Source organism: Staurois parvus, unplaced genomic scaffold (genome assembly GCF_062004578.1).
Source record: "Staurois parvus isolate SC_StPar_1 unplaced genomic scaffold, SC_StPar_1.0 ptg000018l, whole genome shotgun sequence".
Lineage (NCBI taxonomy): Eukaryota > Metazoa > Chordata > Amphibia > Anura > Ranidae > Staurois > Staurois parvus.
Window position 1 is genome coordinate 5,532,098 of NW_028317814.1, and position 19,397 is coordinate 5,551,494.

Below are 19,397 nucleotides of genomic sequence, written 5' to 3' on the forward strand. Positions count from 1 at the left end.
TTCCTGTTAGAAATTCTGCTTGGTCATACATCCTGTACCACAAGCAGATTTTCTGACAGGTCTGCAGGAGACCTGTATGGCATCAGTGATCTACTGATTCCTGGTGCAATGCTTTCCAGGGTCCTGTAGACAAAAACAATAAATGCACATTTTTTTACCTGCAAAAAAATGCACATTTATTATTTTTGTCTAAAAGGTGAACGTATCCTTTAAATGGTCTTTGATTTAATTAACTTATTTTTTGACGTTCTGGTTGATTTACTGAAAGCAAACAGACTATTTACTTTGCAAAGTAAGTTCACTTTCTCAATGGAATTTTGCCCCAGAGCTTAGTGAATAAGGTGAAGCTCTGCTGACTTCCATCATTCAATCGTTTTTTTTTGTTCCTTGCATGTAATTTGGTATTCTTTGCAAAGCAAATTTTCACCGCATTCACTAAGCTCTGGGGAAAATTCCTTTGCAAGGGCAATTTACCTTGCAAAGTCAACAGCCCATTTGCCTTAAAGCGGAGCTCCACCCAAAAGGGGAAGTTACGCTTTAAGGACTGGTCCCCTGCTCCCCGTTAAGGATTGGCACCTTTGGGGAGCGGGTACCTGAAATTGACAGGTATCCGCTACTACTTCCGCTGTGATCCCCTAGGTGATTGGAAGCAGACGTTGTCCCCCCCCTCCCTCCCTGTAGACTTCTGGGACACGTGACAGGTCCCAGATGACTAGGGGACCATTCACAAAGCCCATCGCTACTCACACATTCACAGTGAGCACTCGGCTGTGACGCCACAAGCTGTCACAGCCAGGTGCCCAGACTAAAGATGTGCCGGGAACACAGGGCGGAAGGGGGACATCGCGGGATCAAGGGACAGGTAAGTGTCTGTTTTTTAAAAGTCAGCAGCTACAGTTTTTGTAGCTGCTGACTTTTATTTTTATTTTATTTTCACTGGAACTCCGCTTTAGCTAAATCAACCCCAGAGAGTAGTAACAGTCTATAAGGCCTATCATTTTTCACAAGTCACTGCCCTGCCTACTGATTGTTTTGTGGACATTATAGCAACAGGGACATCTACCTTGGGCTTTCTCCCTCCTATAAACTTACCCTTGTATGTCCCCTTTCTGCATATCCACTTCTAGAAAAGCCTCTTCCTCTGCAAGCCTAATTTCTTCTTTAATAAACATTTGGCAACTACATAGAGGCACAGATTTTGAGCAATTGCTGTAGTTGGAACTGATGAAAGTCGAAATACTTGAATTTACAGGTGGACTTCAAGATACTTTAAGGCAGAATCAGACTATTTCATGATTTTTCACATGAACTTGTCTTTCTATCAGTATCTGTAGAGTATCTCCTATACAGGAACATTCATACTGAGAGAACTAGGGGCAGCAGTTTGAGTCCAGGCAGAACTTACTGTCCAATCACAGGCTGAGGTAGGTTCCAGCCCAAATTGTGCCATCTGGTCATGATACCCAGATCAAAAAACTGACTTAACTGGATTGAAAAACCTTTGGCAAGTAAAATAAATCACAGATATGTATTTTGTTGTGTATTTACTGTAGTTGCTTGAATGTCTCTGATCAAACAATCAGAAACAGACTTCATGAGGGTGGCCTTAGGGCCCGACGTCCTCTAGTGGGCCCTGTGCTCACTGCCTGGCACCATAGAGCTCGATTGGCATTTGCCATTGAACACCAGAATTGGCAGGTCCGCCACTGGCGCCCTGTGCTTTCAACAGATGAGAGCACGTTCATCCTGAGAACATGTGACAGAGGTGAAAGGGTCTGGAGAAGCCTTGGAGAACGTTATACTGCCTGTAACATCATTCAGCATGACTGTTTTGGTGGGGATAATCTGGGGACCTCTAGATAATGGCACCCTGACTGCCAGTAGGTATCGGGATGAAATCCTTGGACCCATTGTCAGACCCTACGCTGGTGCAATGTTTTCTGGGTTTTTCCTGGTGCACGACAATGCCTCAATGTGGCAAGAGTATGTAGGCAGTTCCTGGAGGATGAAGTAATTGATACCAGGGAATGGCCCCCACGCTCGCCTGACCTAAATCCAATAGAACACCTCTGGGATATCATGTTTCAGTCCATCCAATGCCACCAGGTTGCACCTCAGACTGTCCAGTGATGCCCTAGTCCAGATCTGGGAGGAAATACCCCAGGACACCATGCGTCGTCTCATTAAGAGCATGCCCCGATGTTTTCAGGCATGCATACAAGCACGAGGGGGCCATGCAAACTACTAAGTACCATTTTGAGTTGCTGCAATGAAATTTCAGCAAAATGGACTGGCCTGCTGCACCATTTTTTCACTTTGATTTTTGGGATGTCTTTGAATTCAGTCCTCTGTAGGTTGATAATTTTCATTTCCATCAAACGATGGGGCATCTTTACTTTCCTAACACATTACCCAGTCCATATCAGTGTAGATATCCAGCATGATATTTTTCCCCATTGAGATCTGATGTGTTTTCAAAGTGTACCTTTCATTTTTTTGAGCAGTGTATATACCTCTATAGAAAAATCATAGGCAGCGAAAAATGATTACAAACACCACACTGGTGTTCAAATAATGTGCATGTAACCACTACAGATGGACAGCAAGACAGCTTGTGCAATGACTTCCAACATTGGACATATCAAGGGGGTACAGATCCATCTCAGACGTCTGTGCTTTTTTTTACCTGCATCACCCCTGGGGGTTGTTCTGGTCACTGCATTCTTTGAAACTGCAAGGAAGCCAGCTACGTAATTGTGATTTTCAATAATACTGTGAAAGACTCATCTGTTCACAGAATGGAATTGACCATTGATTTATTTTCTTCACGCCCTGAGCGCTAGAGCTGTTACCATGTCATCATGTGTATGGAACATTTAAGGTTCTTGTTGATTTTTCTTGAAATGTCTCTAAGCCATGTTGTGTTGGAAACAAGCTCTGCTTGCAAAATCTGTGAATATGCAAGACGATGGGCATTCCTAATGTATGCACAGTGCAGGGGGCTACTTTATAAAGTGAACCAGCTTTTTTGGGAATGCAGCCTTATTGGGCAAAGAGAAAAAGTGTGCAGTAATTCATAGAAACCAATAGTGTCTATACACATTTATTGTGATTGGTTACTACATGCTTTTTGTTCTTGGGATTTGTGCATTGATGTGTCTAAAATAAGGTTTATGCATTGCTTTGTCCAACCAATCATGTTCTTGCTTTCAGTCTCTCAGAACTCCAGTCAAGTGTAATGTCTTCCATTTAATGCATGCTGAGTTGGTCAAGTTAGTTAATACGGCCAGAAAGACTGGTATGTCTCAAAATGTCTACATTCAGTCATGTTTTGTTTCAAGACTTATCTTTCACATCAGCATAATGTACAAACAATAATGTAGTACAAGTACCTAATTTAGTTTTTGATTATGACACAGGCTATCTTCAGGATGCCATGGAAATTGTCTGTCTTCCAAGCAACACCTTGACAGGATTGATCTTGACAATCACTTTGCGATATAAGCTAATGACTTGTGAAGGTGGATATTAAGATAACTTCGCTGTTAACTACACCCATTTGTATTTTGGGTTATTATTACCATCTACTGTTGGCCTATTATCATGATGTGATGATCATGATCCCATGATAATCAACTATTCACGTGTACCACTACCCCCTTAAGAGTCACTGAGTTTTGGGTCCCCCTACAGCTCTGTACAGCCAGACAACACGCATTTTTTCTCACACTCTGCACACTGGAGACAGTAAACAGTCATTGAGCTTGGCTTTGTGATTTTATTAAGGGGTGTAGAACTTGGATGGGGTTGAGGGGTGTATGGGATGCCAAAGGAAACTGTGAGGATAACTCCTTAGCAACTATGTACAAGTCCTTGGACAAAAAAGTCTCTCCTTTAAAGAGCTCTTCAGCTCTCTGGTCTACCTCCTCAGACTCTTGATAAATCCTCCTTTTCACACAGCTGCCTGAGGGTATCCCTGGGCAAGGGGACCCAGAAGCTGTCAACTTAGGAAACAGTCCCAGATGTGGGGCTTGCTGGGTTCTCCACCTGACTGCCCTCTCCCCTTATCTGTCCCAGGGGTTGTAAGGTTACTCACACTGTCCTTCCTGATATCTCAGTAGGTAGGCGGCTGCCTTCAGGCCTTTCACTGGGCTGGCTCCTTCCCTGCTGTTCAGGTTGTCCTTCCTGGAAGACGGTGGAGTGGAGACTCCCTTGTCCAGCACCTGCCTGTAGGTGTGTCCCATTCCTGGGCCCCCTCACAGGCTCCAAACTCCAGCCTTCACTCCATTTTCCACCCAAAACTACTCCTCCTACTGATCATGCTCTCCCATATTTAAGGGCTGTCCCAGCCCCATGCCAAGCCTCCTGCTGCTTGGGAATTGGCCAGGATCTCTTAAGTATGCAGATCAGCCCGTCCTCACCTCCACCCACTGCTTTCTAGAAACTTCACCATCTTCTAAAACAGGAAGAGGTAGCAGGGAACTGACTGGCAGAGACCTCAGCCCTGACCTGCAATAACCTGGCTGACTCACACCTAGGCTAACTCATCCCAGGCTGCTACTCAGCCTAAAATAACGAATTAGCTCCACATATAAAGAATTTTTTGGCCACTTGGGGTATATTCTCACTCCACCATTGTGTCAGTGGGATCTGTTCTTTTCTTATCCCCCTTTTTGACCCCTATATCCAACTAGGAGCTATTTCTGTCCACTTATGAGTCGCCACAAACGTTTGGGCACACCATGCACTCATCCACCAATGTTCTATTGTTCTTTCCTGAAGAAGCTGTTTTATCCGTGAAATGCATTGAAGCAGGAGAATGCTCCAAAAGTGACTACAACCTCCTATTCATACTTGAATAATAAACCAACAAATATTCTGGAAATTTACTAGGGTGTCATTTGGCGAGAAGCTTTCTCCCCATTTTGGAACGGACTCTCACTATTTTGTACAGTCTAAATTGAATACTGTGTGGAACTTTAGGATCCATGATGGATCCATATATAGGATCCATGATTGATCCAAATATTTTTAACTTTGTTGCTGTTAATAAATAAGTGTACTGTACATTTTAACACATACACTAAATGCTGTCTCTTTCAGTACCTTTAAAGTTAACATTTTCTTTTTTTTTGTTTGGATCTGCTATATGGATGTGTTACCAGATTACCTCTGTTTAATCAATGTGTAGTATGAGACCCTGCTTAAACAATCCATCCAAATGATATCCAGTCAGGCTAACCCTAATGCTACCTAGTTGGTAAATGTCAGCGATAAAACAAATAAAACCTAAAACAATTTAATGTTTTGTGGCCAATGTAGGAAAATTAGGAGATGATCTGAGCTTTTGTGGGGTGTTTTGCCACAGTAACTGCAGTCAATGTACATTCACATGGAGGCCTATAGATAATATTTCCAATCTGCAGCTGATACAGTGCCATATTTCAAAGGAAACCTTGTATTGTGGCAATGTTTTGGGGACAGAAGTAAGACAGATATATCTTCAACTATGTAGTGCAATGACCTACCTGAAAATTGTATAATGTATGACAAGCCTAAGATAGCTCAAAGTTCCGATAAACTATTTTGGGGGAAAAAAAAAGCTAAAAGAAATAATGGCAACTTTTGAAAAAATGCCATCTTACACTTCACATGAAAGCAGACAATAGTATGGGGGATGCTGACAACTCCAAGGGCTTTCTATACAGAGAAGGAAAAACAATCTTACAGAAAGGTAATGACTATAGTAAGAGTTTACATTTTTTGCACAATCACTTGTGTTTGTTTGTCTGCCCATCTGAGATTTACACAGTCATAAAGCCAGTCTGGCAACTTAATTTTTCATTACTGCAGTTAAGAAAAGCAGTTTATTCACCTTTTTGCTCTCAACCTTCAATTGGGACACCAACTCACTGTCAACATCCCTCTGATCACTCTGCTGTCTCCTTCTGTCAGCATGTTTCACTATCAGCACATGTACATGCAAGAAACATGATTGGCTCCTAGTGCTGCCCCGCCCTCTGCCAGACTGATTGATCCTCTACAGAGGATTACAATAAGCTGATACCAAGTAAAATTCAGACATGTAAATTAATTACATTGAAAAATACATTAAACAATTTTTTTAACAAATATCTAATTGCATTCTTTTATTATTTTTATTTAATCCTGGAGTTCAGCTTTAATGTTTCTATATGAATTGGTTTTGAGGATTTCATGCTGAGGCTCATTATATTATATAAAATATTACAATATTACTACTTTTGGTAAAAAGACAAATGCAGTATTTCAATATATCAAGAAATATAATTGCTACTCTATTAATCAATTTTTCCACATTGAAATAAGTAAGACGCTCATCCTCACGTGCCTTAGCATCTCCAGAGGATAAGAAGCTTCCAGTCCAGGATTGTAGTCACCTGGAACCAGCCTCCAGCCACCCCCAGCAGCAGGGGCGACGATTAAGCCTCACGGATCGGTGGGCCTGCTTTGTAAACTCCGGATACATCCATAAGGAAAGGGGCTCTTGCTGGCTACTGCTTTCCGCTCCAAGAAATGGATCATTTCCACAAAAAACTGTAAAGTCTTCATAGTTCTACATTAAGAGAAACTATCAAAACAAAGCTGCATAGCCACACTGCAGTATGAAGTTAGGCTGGAGGCCAATGGCTTCCCTAACTGGAAGAATATCAAGTTCTCCAGAATAGAAGGGCCTTATTGTATTTATAAGCCACGTAAGAGAAGTCATAGTAGGAAAAAAAATGAATGTCGCTACCATTCCACCTGAATAATGCACAGTATGCATTGCCTTATAATATGTACCTACACAATTCGGTTTATTCCATAAAGTAGAGCAAAAGGTGGATTGCACAGTGCATTGCCCAATCAGATTTCACATGACTGAAGTGTGAGAAGAGTAATTACTTCTGATTGGTTGTGATGGATTACCACACATTGCACTGCTTTAATTATTGCATTCCCATTCATGTATAAATACTGTAGCAAAAAAAAAAATTAAGGTGAGCTGTAAGCCACAGTAAATATTAGAGAAATAGTAGAAAGAAAAAAAAAGTGATATTTTTGTGTGTTACTAAAAATACTAATGTCTGATGATAATTTACCTTGCAAAGTAGGAAAAAGTGTCCAATCATTTATTTGAATTTTGAATTTTTTTTTTTGGTTTACTTTAAAGTGCATCTAAACCTGAGAACCAAAATGTAATAATATATTGCAGCCTATCGATCCTTGGATGTGGTGGCTGTTTTAGTATTCAATCAAGTGCCAATGTTACCTGTGAGCTAATATGGTGAAATTCAATATTGTTTAAACCATCAATACATCAATCAAAAAAATATATATAAAAATATAAACATGCACAAATGGTTCGCCAGCACCTTACACCAACTCATAAAAGTGCTAATAACTCAATATATAAATTCAAACAATAGTGTAGCGCTCCCGTGCTAAATAATAATATTTAAAATAAATAGATAACCATATATGATAATATAAAACCATGCTTCTGTGACTTCAAATCCGTGAAATATCTATTATATCAACAATAGTGAAAAATTACCAATAATAGTGACCAAATCAATATATAAATATATAAAAATATTAATTCCCCAAATATAATGAAAAATATATCCCATTAAATATCCCACTTGTTTGATGGGATATATTTTTCATTATATTAGATTGGGGAATGAATATTTTTATATATTTATATATTGATTTGGTCACTATTATTGGTAATTTTTCACTATTGTTGATAAAATAGATATTTCACAGATTTGAAGTCACAGAAGCATGGTTTTATATTCTCATATATGGTTATCTATTTATTTTAAATATTATTAATTAGCACGGGAGCGCTGCACTATTGTTTGAATTTATATACTATTTTATTATTTATTTTCCTCGCCTTTTCTCTTTATTTGTAATGGTTATCCTGCCAGTAACACATTTCCTGTCCTTTGGGCACTACGTTCACTTGCCACAATGTAAGGCCTTGTTCAAATACCATAGATGTTCTGTTCTGCGGAGTTCAACTCACTCTGTAAAAAAATAAAAGTCAGCAGCTACAAAAACTGTAGCAGCTGACTTTTTAAAAACAGCCACTTACCTGTCCCATGATCCCGTGTTGCCCCCGCCGCAGCCCGTTTCATCGGCTGTCCTGTATTCCAGGAGGCTGGCATCTTCAGTGTGGGCACCCAGCTGTGACAGCTTGCGGCTTCACAGTCGGGTACCCACTGCGCATGCGCGAGTATCGCTGCGCTTCCTGAATGGCTCCGTCATCTTCTGGTACCTGCCACGTGTCCCACAAGACCTCAGGCAGGGAGGGTAGGAGGACAACTTCTGTTTCCGATCACCTAGGCGATCGCAGCAGAAGTGGGAGCGGGTACCTGTCAAATACGGTTACCTGTCCCCCCCCCCACCCCCGCTCCCCAAAGGTGTCAATCCTTAATGGGGAGCGGGGGACCAATCTTTAAAGTGGAACTTCCCCTTTTGGGTGGAACTCCGCTTTAAGCATACACGTGTGTATGGGGCAGGGGCGGACTGACCATTTGGAAACTCGGTCACTGCCCGAGGGCCCAGGGTCAGTAGGGGGCCCCATGAGATGCCCCTGGTACCTTTCGTAGCCTTTTTTGGGTGTGGTTTGAGTGTGGGCGAGGACACAGGGGCCCCATGATCCCCTATTGCCCGGGGCCCCATGAGTTGTCAGTCCGCCCCTGGTATGGGTCCTGCGTGGGATGCACAGGTGTTCCATGTATCTGCATGCAAGCCCAAACAACTGGGCGGCAGCAACTGCATGGACAAAGCTGCTGCTCACAATTTGACATCCGTGTGAGTGTGGATGCATGCAGCTGAGACAGTAGAGAGTGTGAGTTCGGGTGCATGCACTTGCACCAAACACAGATGTCAAATTGTGAGCAGTGGCTGTGTCCATGCAGCGGCTGCATCCCACGTGACATTAATGAGACTGCCTGCATGCAGATGCATGGAACACCTGTGTATCCTGTGCAGACAAAACACGGCCCACACAGAGGTGTATACTAAAGTACGTCCATGGGAATGAGTCCTAACTATGGAGGAGTGTTGGCACCCTGGAACTGGAAGGCTGTTTGGACTACAGAACATGTTACCCACTCCTCATGTCCATGGGGTGGTTCTGTAGTCCACAGAGAGAGCTGGGAACAATGCTGATAACAGTCAATAGAAGCAGAGAGCACATGAAGTTATCAGCTCATTAGATTTCTAGCGTAATTAACAGTTATTTTGTGTACTTATTGAACTATGATATATTTAACCTCCCTGGCGGTATTCCCGAGTGTAGCTCGGGGTAAAGTTTCAGCACCACAAGTGGTAACCCCGAGCTACACTCCGGAATGCCCTGCAGCGCTGCTCCGGGATCTCTTCTTCACTTACCTTGTCCTGCGTTCCCGCGATGTCCCCCCTGCAGTGACCCCTGCAATGTCCTACAGCCGATGCTGGCATCTGTCTTCCGGGTTCCGTTCCCTGTGACGTCGGGACGTACGGGGGACAGAACGGCGGGAAATTTTAAAATTTTAAAAGTGACATTCACTCAATACACTAAAATCACATAGTAAAACATTACTGTATCAAACCATTTCACATACATTTTGTCCCGAGTGCTTTGTCCTGTGCCCTGCCTGCATTTTTACTGTTCTTTCAGCCTGGAAACTGAGAAATGTCCATGGTGTCCAAAAAGCGTCCCTTTAGGTCAAAAGCAGTTTTGGACCAGCTAGAGAACAGCGATAGTAAATCAGAACTACTTGCAGAATTGAGTGATAATGATTTGTGGGGAAATTCGTCATCAGACACTGAAAACGATTTTGCGACTTTGCTCAGTGATGTGCGAACTTGGCGCTATATTTCACATTTCAGTGTTTTTGGTTTGATTATATTATTGAATTAAATTTATTATTATTATATTATTATTTTTTATGATTATTTATTAAATTATAATTTATGATTTCGTGTTTCAAATTTTAACATACCCGGGATGTTTACTAGACTCTTGTTCGGACAGATTTCAGTGAGTTATTCCTAAAAATTACAATAAAAAAAATACATATTTTCATGCAAAAAAATGTACCGCTTTGAGCACAGAAATATGGACATAATCAGACCACTAGGGAGGCTACCAGACCAAAAGGGAACACATATAAGATGTTAATTTTTTAGGTTTGCATAAACATTAGCTTTATAAGTGCCCTAAAATAAAGCTGAGACTGTAACTACTTCAGTATGACTGTAGCCTTGCAAAGTCATTAACATAAAATGAGGTAGCTCTACCTCCTAAGGAGCCACTTGATAGGTTGGGTTCTCTGTTCTTTACTTAAACTCTGTAGACAACCTCTGACACACCAGGTTAAGCAGATAGAGACTGCAATGCTGTTGAGAGTACAAAGATAAATACTCTGCATACAAGTATAACTCAATATCAGGAGGTAGACACCAGACCAGTAAGTGAAAACAGAACTTTATATATTGTTCTGGATTGAGCTAAATGGCAGCTAATTAGCAGTGTCATAAAGAAGTCAATGTAGAATGCAGGTAATCACAATTTACTAGACAATAGGATTACTAACTTGTAGCAGGTTGGTGTGGAGTTCTAGGTAACAGGAATAATCTAGACCTGGTAACCTACAAATCCACACAAAGCAATGGCATGAATGGCAATAACTACAATGTTAAAAAAAATGCTATTATAACTTTCCTACAACCAGTACACTTTGCTGTTAGAGTAGGCTGAAGAAATAACTATGCTGAGACCTAGGTCTTACGGTAGAAGACTCCTTTGGCATGGCAGCAAATGAAGTCCTAATCGAGCAGCTATCTAATGAGACAGCCTTTAGTCCTAGTTCTATAAGCCAACTAACATTGGGGCCCACTCTTTACAGTGGTGCATATAAATACAGTCCCAGTAAAGTCTGCATGCAGTGGGAAAGGCTGCTAGTCAACTGTCCAGTCTTTATATGCTCAGTCACTACTAGCAGCAATAGGCCAATGGCAGCAATGCCCTCTTAACATCTTGCCAGCTCCAGCAATACAGCTGCAATGGTCCAGCTGTCCAAATATCCTCTGAAGTCTCTGGTAATCAGCCCACTGGTATACAGCACCCTAGTCTTTCTGCAGCACAGAGGCCCAATCTCTGGCTCAGGTCGTGGGCTTGTGTCAGGTGGGCGCACACCCAGGTAAATAAATGTGCTCACTCTGATCCCTTAGCCATGAAAGAGGAAGTTCCTTGGTCTTCAGCCTGGGAAATACAGCTTTTTCTCCTACCTTTTACAGCTTTTTCGCCTACCTTTTACTGTCTCCTTGTGAGTACTGTAGTTCAAGGTCCATAGGATTCCACAGCATAGCTCCTATTCAGGATTTCGACTCCCACAGTCAATTGGGGCAAGCATACACATCTAGGGAGCTCCTTTGACTTCTCTGCTCCCCCTGCTGGTGGGAGGCAGACAGTATTGCTAAAGCCGGCATGTCAGTTCAATGAAGGCACAGAGTGCACCTGTGTTCTAACTCACTCTCTATTTAGCCAAGCATCTGGCTACACTGATAACTTGCAATCATTCATCACGAAAGTCATTGGAGGAGATAGCATAATGTTCAGTCATGTTTAGAAATTTCTGTGTTATCTTTCCGGCCAAACGGTGAATCAACCAAGACTTAAAGTAAGAGCCCTCGTGATTGTATCTAGAACAGGGTTTGTTAACCGAGCTATTCACACTCCTTGAGGGATTGGGAACCAAGTCATGGCAATATGAATCTCTGAATAATTTTCAAAAAATTTAAACAGTATTTTATGTGTAATTTGCCTTGAAAATCGATTATCAGCTGACATGCGACTTGCATTCCATGGTCAAAAACTGGACCTCTATTCCCTGTTTTCATTGCACAAAACCTACAGCAAAAAATCTCACTAGTTGTACATAGCTTGTTGATGGTGACATTTCATTTTTCTTTCTATGGCTCACTAATACATTAGAATGCATCCCAAGCCTGGTATAGGGATGGTTTTACCTCGACTGACCTAACACTACAGGAATTACTTGGAACTGACCAACTGAAGGAATGTGTGCTATCTTCCTTAAAAGGGAATACCACTTTCCAAGAGTTATGATAGGTCATTGCTACCAATTACTCCCGTATATACCACAGCTAAAATTGGAATAAATTAGTCTATCACCAGGGCTGCCAGAAGCATGCATCTGGTTTGATCACCTGCCAAGCCATAAAACAGGTGGAACTTATTGGTGAAAGGTATCTATAGCTTCGTTTTTTTGTTGCGATTTACCAATATTATTATGTTTGTTATCCACATCTGTTGTTACCTAATTAAATGTTATATACAGTTTGATTTTACCTGCAAGTGTTTGTGTGATCTCTCTTTGCATATTTCGAAAATAAACCCCAAAAGCATAATCATGTGACTGTGATAACACACGTGTGTATTTGTATATTTTGTCAGTTGTTCTATTACTAGCTATCCTTACATAAAGTAAAACCAAGCTATTGGCACCTCTTAAAGTCATCCTAGAACATCATAGTATTTGTGATGATGATGATTTGGTATTCATGTTAAGGGAGTTTGAGGACCTATTGGGCAATCTTAGGAATTAGACACGTGCATTTCATTTTGATTCATTTTTTGGACAAAAATTTTATTTTCTGAGTTTTGGATGTATACGAATCTCCAAATGGACATACTGTAATAATGAATGTCAACTAATCCAAAAAATTTATAACAAATTTAACAAATGCCTTCATTTAATTCAGATAAAGTCACATTATGCGATGGTAGTTCAGGCCCATGGGGAAAAGAATTACATTTTCAAATTCCGATTCACATAATGAATGGATCCAAATTTAATTCTATTCGATAACTCAGCTTCACATGACACCAGTTGATATTGTCCAATCAGCTCATGCCATTTCTCTTGGTGGGTTGGACTAACGTCTGAAAATATTGAATTCTTCTGATTTGAATCTGTCCAGTTCGATCATATAATGAATATATAGCAATCTTATGGAAAAACTGCAAAATGTTTCACCAGGACCAACGAAAATACGAAATGAATGCTGAAGATACAAAAATAATTCCAAAAGCAAATCGACTCAACATAACACATATGACAAAACAAAATGTTTTCTTTGACTGTATTCAAAACAAAAAACAAAAATTTCCGGCGTGTACGTGTCTACTACAATTGTTAATAAACCCTGATCTACAAAAAAAATCGTGCAAAAGGATTTTGAAGCTAGAAATACAAAAAAAATGTAATTCTAAAGAAAAAAAGTACAATTTTAAAGCAGAGCTCCAGTCAATGCTGATGTTTAAAAAACACCTGTCCCTCGATTCCATTGTGTCCTAACACCAGCTGTTCCTGTCGTCGGCATCTTCAGTATGGGCACCCGGCTGTGACATCTTACAGCTTCACAACCAGGTGCCCACTGCACATAAAAGAGTAGCGCTGTGCTTTGTGGATGGTCCTGTAGTCTTTTGGGATATGTGACAGGTCCCAGAAGACTATGGGACCAGGGGCGGACTGACAACTCATGGGGCACCCGGGCAATAGGGGATCATGGGGCCCCTGTGTCCTTGCCCAAACTCAAAAAAGCCTATGAAAAAGGTACCAGGGGCATCTCATGGGGCCCCCTACTGACCCCAGGCCTTCGGGCAGTGCTCGAGTTTCCAAATGGTCAGTCCGCCCCTGTATGGGACCATCCACAAAGCGCAAGGGAGGGAGAGGACAACTTCTGCTTCCGATTGCCTAGGCCAGGGGTCTCCAAACTTTCCAATCAAAGGGACAGTGTACTGTCCTTCCGACTTTAGGGAGGCCAAATTGTGGCCAGCGGTGGTAGAAAAAGTCTCAGGGCCAAAATCAGTGAGAGTAAGCAAGGTCTCAGGTGTGGTGTTCAGTTGCATAGTGCCTGTGGTCAGTAGGAGGAGGAGTAGTGCCCCATCATTGCTATCACTGGAAGGAATATTGGCCCATCATTGATATTAGTGGATGGAATAGGGCCCATCATTGATATTAGTGGGAAGAATAGTGTCCCACTGCTGGTGTCAGTTGCGGGAATTATGCCCCACTTTTTGTGTCAGTGCCCTAAGGGCCGAAAAAAGACTAACAAAGAGCCACATTCGGCCCTTGGGCCACAGTTTGGAGACCACTGGCCTAGGCGATCACAGCAGAAGTGGGAGCGGGTACCTGTAGAATTCGGGTACCCACTCCCCAAAGGTGCCAATCCTTAACGGGGAGTGGGTGATGAAGCCTTGAAGCGTAAATTTCCCTTTGGAGTGGAGCTCTGCTTTAAAGTGGCAGTAAACTGCAACTTGAAAAAATCCCCTGCAAGGTCATAATGTCATAAAATAGCACATTATGAAAGACTTACCATAAAACGCAGACACAGCTGACAGGGCATCCATCTTCACCCGGTTCCGGCCATCTGACTGGCTGAGCTGCGATGACGTCACTCCCGCACATGTGCACAGGAGTCTCAGGCCACGGCACAGTGCTCTGAAGGCACGGCACGGATATTCTTTTCCTTCAGAGCACATGCAGCGGTCATTAGACCGCTTATCCCGTAAATGGGAGATATTCATTTTACCTACAGGTAAGCTTTATTATAATCTTACCTGCTTACCTGTAGCTAAAAGATACAAAAGTGGATTTACTTCCACTTTAATAAATTATATTATTATTATTATACAGGATTTATATAGCGCCAACAGTTTGCTCAGCGCTTTACAAAATGAAGGTAGACATTACAGTTACAGTCCAAATTGGTACAAGAGGAAACAGAGGGCCATGTTCGTTAGAACTTACAATCTATGTAAGGTGTGTAAAGTAAGTAATGTAAAGCAAACATCAAAGTAAAAATAACATTAATATAAATAAAATAAACAAACAGATCGTCTTCTGTTGTATCAGCACTAAATAATGTATTAATGTCTCCGTATTGCACTGAGGTTGAAATCTTAATCAAGTTGAATGTTGGGGCCACAGCTATTTTTTTTTTGCCTTGGGCTTGTGATTTTTAATGCCAGTCTTGTGGGCATGCGACATTTCCATAGATAAGAACATCAAATAGATTTGAACACATAAACAGAATTCTATATTGGATAAGATAGAATTGTGTGTTTCAGCGCAGATATTATATCCAAGACGAACGTTTGACTTTATCAGTTGTGAGATCGTATCTCTGAGAAAAATGGTATTTACAAAGTAGTGCAAGCTATACACAGTATTTTTTCAGGTGTGGACAAAAGATGAGATAATCTCAAGGCAAGATTCTTGGGGTAATCCACGGATATATCAGGACAGTTGGTGGCCTGAGAGAGGATTATATAATATGTCATCTACAGAGTTTATTGATGGTCACAGTATATATAAAAAAAAATTCCATTTTGTTTGGCTTTATGGAAAGCACACACATGTCATAAGGTCAGGTATGGGTTTCTCCTGTAGCCTGGATCCCAATAAGTGTGAGACCCGGCATGGAATAATGCTCTCCTTTAATGACAAGCACCCCCTTCCTTCCCAAATCCATTGGCAATGAGGATTCCATGAAATCAAATGCTTGTTGGTACACATGATAAAAAGAAGCAAATGGACACATGACACAAATTCATTCCAACCTTACCTAGGTTGCCCACAAACAAATACCAATTATTTCCTATTTTCAAATTTAAAGTAGTAATAAACCCAAAAGCACACAATTTTTATATAGCAGCTGAAGAAGTCATGTGAAGTGACGTAACGCGTAGGGTGGGCCGATGTCGTCAAGCCACTAAACCGGAAGTTTATGGAAACTCCTGAACACATTGAAAATACATTATAACAAGGTTTTTTTTTACTGTGGTGTCCCAGCAGGACACTTTTAAATGTGAGTGCACTTTATTTTTTTTAATAAATCACGCTATATTTATATACTACACTATGGCAAGCGTTTCTGTTTACATATGCAGAGGATTTGTGGGATAAAGAGGAGACGGTACCAGGGGCGGACTGACCATTTGGGAACTCGGGCACTTCCCGAGGGCCCGGGGTCAGTAGGGGACCCATGAGATGCCCCTGGTACCTTTCATATGCTTTTCATTGGGTGTGGTTTGAGTGTGGGTGCGGACACAGGGGCCCCATGATCCCTTATTTCCCGGGGGCCCCATGAGTTGTCAGTCCGCCCCTGGATGGTACCGTTTACAGCACCGTTTACAGGAGGAAAGTGTCATCTATGCAGTATACCTACCCAGGTTAAAAGGGAAAGGCAGTATTTGATCTATGCAATTTGGGTCATAAAAGGAGGTGAGAGTATATATTTATGTCTCTGGTGGAGGAGCACCTATAGGAATATATGTGGATATAAGCAATAAAGAGCACCTGTTTGGGAACAAATTGTATTCAGTATATTCACCATTGTTGCATAATCACATGGTTTGGATGTTTTAATTCATATATGAGGGTATAGCGATATATGCGCGGCACTATCATATGACATATGTTTTGTGTGTGGAAACGCATGTAAATGTCAGCAACACTGGTATACACAGGAATTTGAGGAGTTATTTGTTGCGCTGAAGTTTTATTTCTACACATTATATTGCAGCTTACCAGTTCTTAAATGTGATGGCTGCATTAGTTTTCCTTTTTAGGATTTCTTTTCTTTACTTTCACCTGGTGATCCAGCCAGTAAGTCTGTTGTTTTTGAACAGAAACAAGCAGTCCTGCAGATGTAGCAGTTTCAGTCCACACTGTCACACTGTCACATTACACTGCATTCCTGTGCAAATCATATGTGAATCTGTGCGGTGCAATTTGATCTCATCATTTTGTATGACTCAAATCGCACCACGTCTGCAAGAAAAAGGTGCAGGCACCTTTTTTTTTTGCCGCACTGGAATCGGATCACATGGGTGTTCATACTCATGTGATCCGATTCAGGCAATTGCACTGCATTTTGCAACCGGCTTTCGGGGTGTCATTAACCTTTAATTGACACCCGCAGCAGATCGCATGAATAGTGCGATTGCTATGTGGTGCATTTCCCGCATAGCATCAATGTTAACAAACAATTTACCACGGACTGGATGTTTACAATGATCAGCTTTTGTTTATTTATGCAAAACCGTTATCCCAAAAGCAAAATAATTGTTGCTGAAACTGCTTAGAAAATATTAGCTGGAATTTGGCTTCAATTTATTTAGCATATCTAAATGTGCTGTACATCTAACACTCCACATCCTACCCTCCACTAATGTGCCCCCTGTGCTCCTTCATCCGGGGGGGGGGGTGGACTCTCTAAAACATTAGGTGTATTACTGGCCGGCTCACCAGGTGAAAACAGAGGGAAAAAGATCAATAACTGGATACAGTTCAATGCACAATATAAAACATGTCATAGGTGGGATCCTTCCCCTTTCGACAGGCCTAAAGGAATCCAGAGCCCTCTGTAAATTCCGAAAAGCCAGCCAGGAGCTAACAGAGGACTTTTAGGGCTCATGCACACGGGGCGTTTGGACTCTTCTCTTCTGAACGATGGAAACTGACTGCTGGAAATGTAGGTTAAAAAATGTCAGTTTAGTCGTGTTTGCATACCGCGTTTATACACGTTTAGCCGCGTTTATGTGCTTTTGCGTTTAGAAGCATTTTTAAAAGATAACCTCAGGAGACCTTCCCAAATGCCCAGAATGCACTGAAAAATAGTAAATAATTAACTATTTCAGACATTTTGAGAGGAATAGAGAGAGCAGAAGCAGAGAGGGCAGTATGTGTTGAGATTGCCTTGCTTTTCTGGTTGTATTCACTATGGATCCCATCATGAGCATAATGCGGCACGTTCTACCATTTTTTCCTTCACGCACAACCTGGAACTGACTGCAATGGTGTACTGGGTCCATTTGAATACATGGAAAACGCTTTGCATGCTTTTCTGATGATGAAAAAGGCTCTGGACAGCATCTGAATATCGAACAGTTAAAAAACGCTTCTAAACGCAAATGCTAATAAACGCAGTTAACCGCATTTACAAGCGTTTGGCATTTGTAAAAATGGTAAAATCTACTCCTGAGCGCACGTTTTGTGCGTCCAAAAAAAAACTGTAAACTCAACTGCCTGTAAACGACTATGTGTACATGGACACGTAGGAAAACATTGGGGGGAGTTCAGGGGCTGCTGAAAAAAAAACGCTGAACAGCTCCTGAACGTCAGTTTAGCAGCTGCAGTTGTACACTGCAGCTGCTAAACTGACGTTCAGGAGCCGTTCAGCATTTTTTTCAGCAGCTCTTATACCCCAGTTCTGTCTATTGAACAGGGCAGATGGGGGCAGGGGCAGACTGACCATTCGAGCACTTGGGCACCGCCCGAGGGCCCGGGGTCAGTAGGGGGCCCCATGAAATGCCGCTGTTACCTTTTTATAGGCTTTTTTGGGTGTGCTTTGAGTGTGGGCAAAGACACAGGGGCCCCATGATCCCCTATTGCCTGGGGGCCCCATGAGTTGTCAGTCCACCCCTGCTTGGGGGGAGGCAGAAAAAGGTACAAAGGTAAGTACATGTGGCTGGGGCTTAGGGGAGTTAAGTCATACCTCCCAACGTTCTGAGATGGGAATGGGGGACACCTATTATGTAGACATAGGACACACCCCCTGCCTCACCCCCCTTAAAGGAGAATTATACAAAAAAAATGATTAGTTAAACCCACAAGTGCTTTTTTTTTACCACTGCTATTCCTTTGTATTAGCTTTTGAAACTTACAAATTTATAAACTGAATGAAATTTTAAAACTGCAAAACTATTTTTGATAGCTAAGTGGTGCATTTTCTATACAACTATATAGATCAGACCAAAATGAGGGACAAAGAAACCTTTCAATAAAAAGAATTTTAAAAAACAAACAAACAAAATGAGGTACATATGAAGAGGAAAGAGGGACGGAGGAACTTTGTTCCAAATGAGGGACAATTGGGAGCGATGGTAAGTGACCCATTTAATTTATCTATCTTGGGCAAAATATTGGTTCACCTTAAGGCTCCATACACATGAGTTTCAAGAAATTGGCAGAAAGACGACCAAAAAAAAAGAGTAGATAAATAGGTATAGACTATCAAGGGGATACCTAGAAACTATGGAAAGAATTGCTCTGACTGTGTGTTTGTAAATTATGTTTAACTAAATCCAACAGGGAAACAAGCACGAGCCATTATTTAATTTAATCCGTTAAGATTTCTGATTTCTTGCCTCTATTTTGCAACGTAGAAAACAGGTTCGACAAGACAACAAATAATCCTTCCAAATGTACAATAATGGCTGTAATTCTCACTCTCCGTTTCATGCGCTCCCTTTTTGTTGTTGATAGTAAGTGTTTAATTAGTTG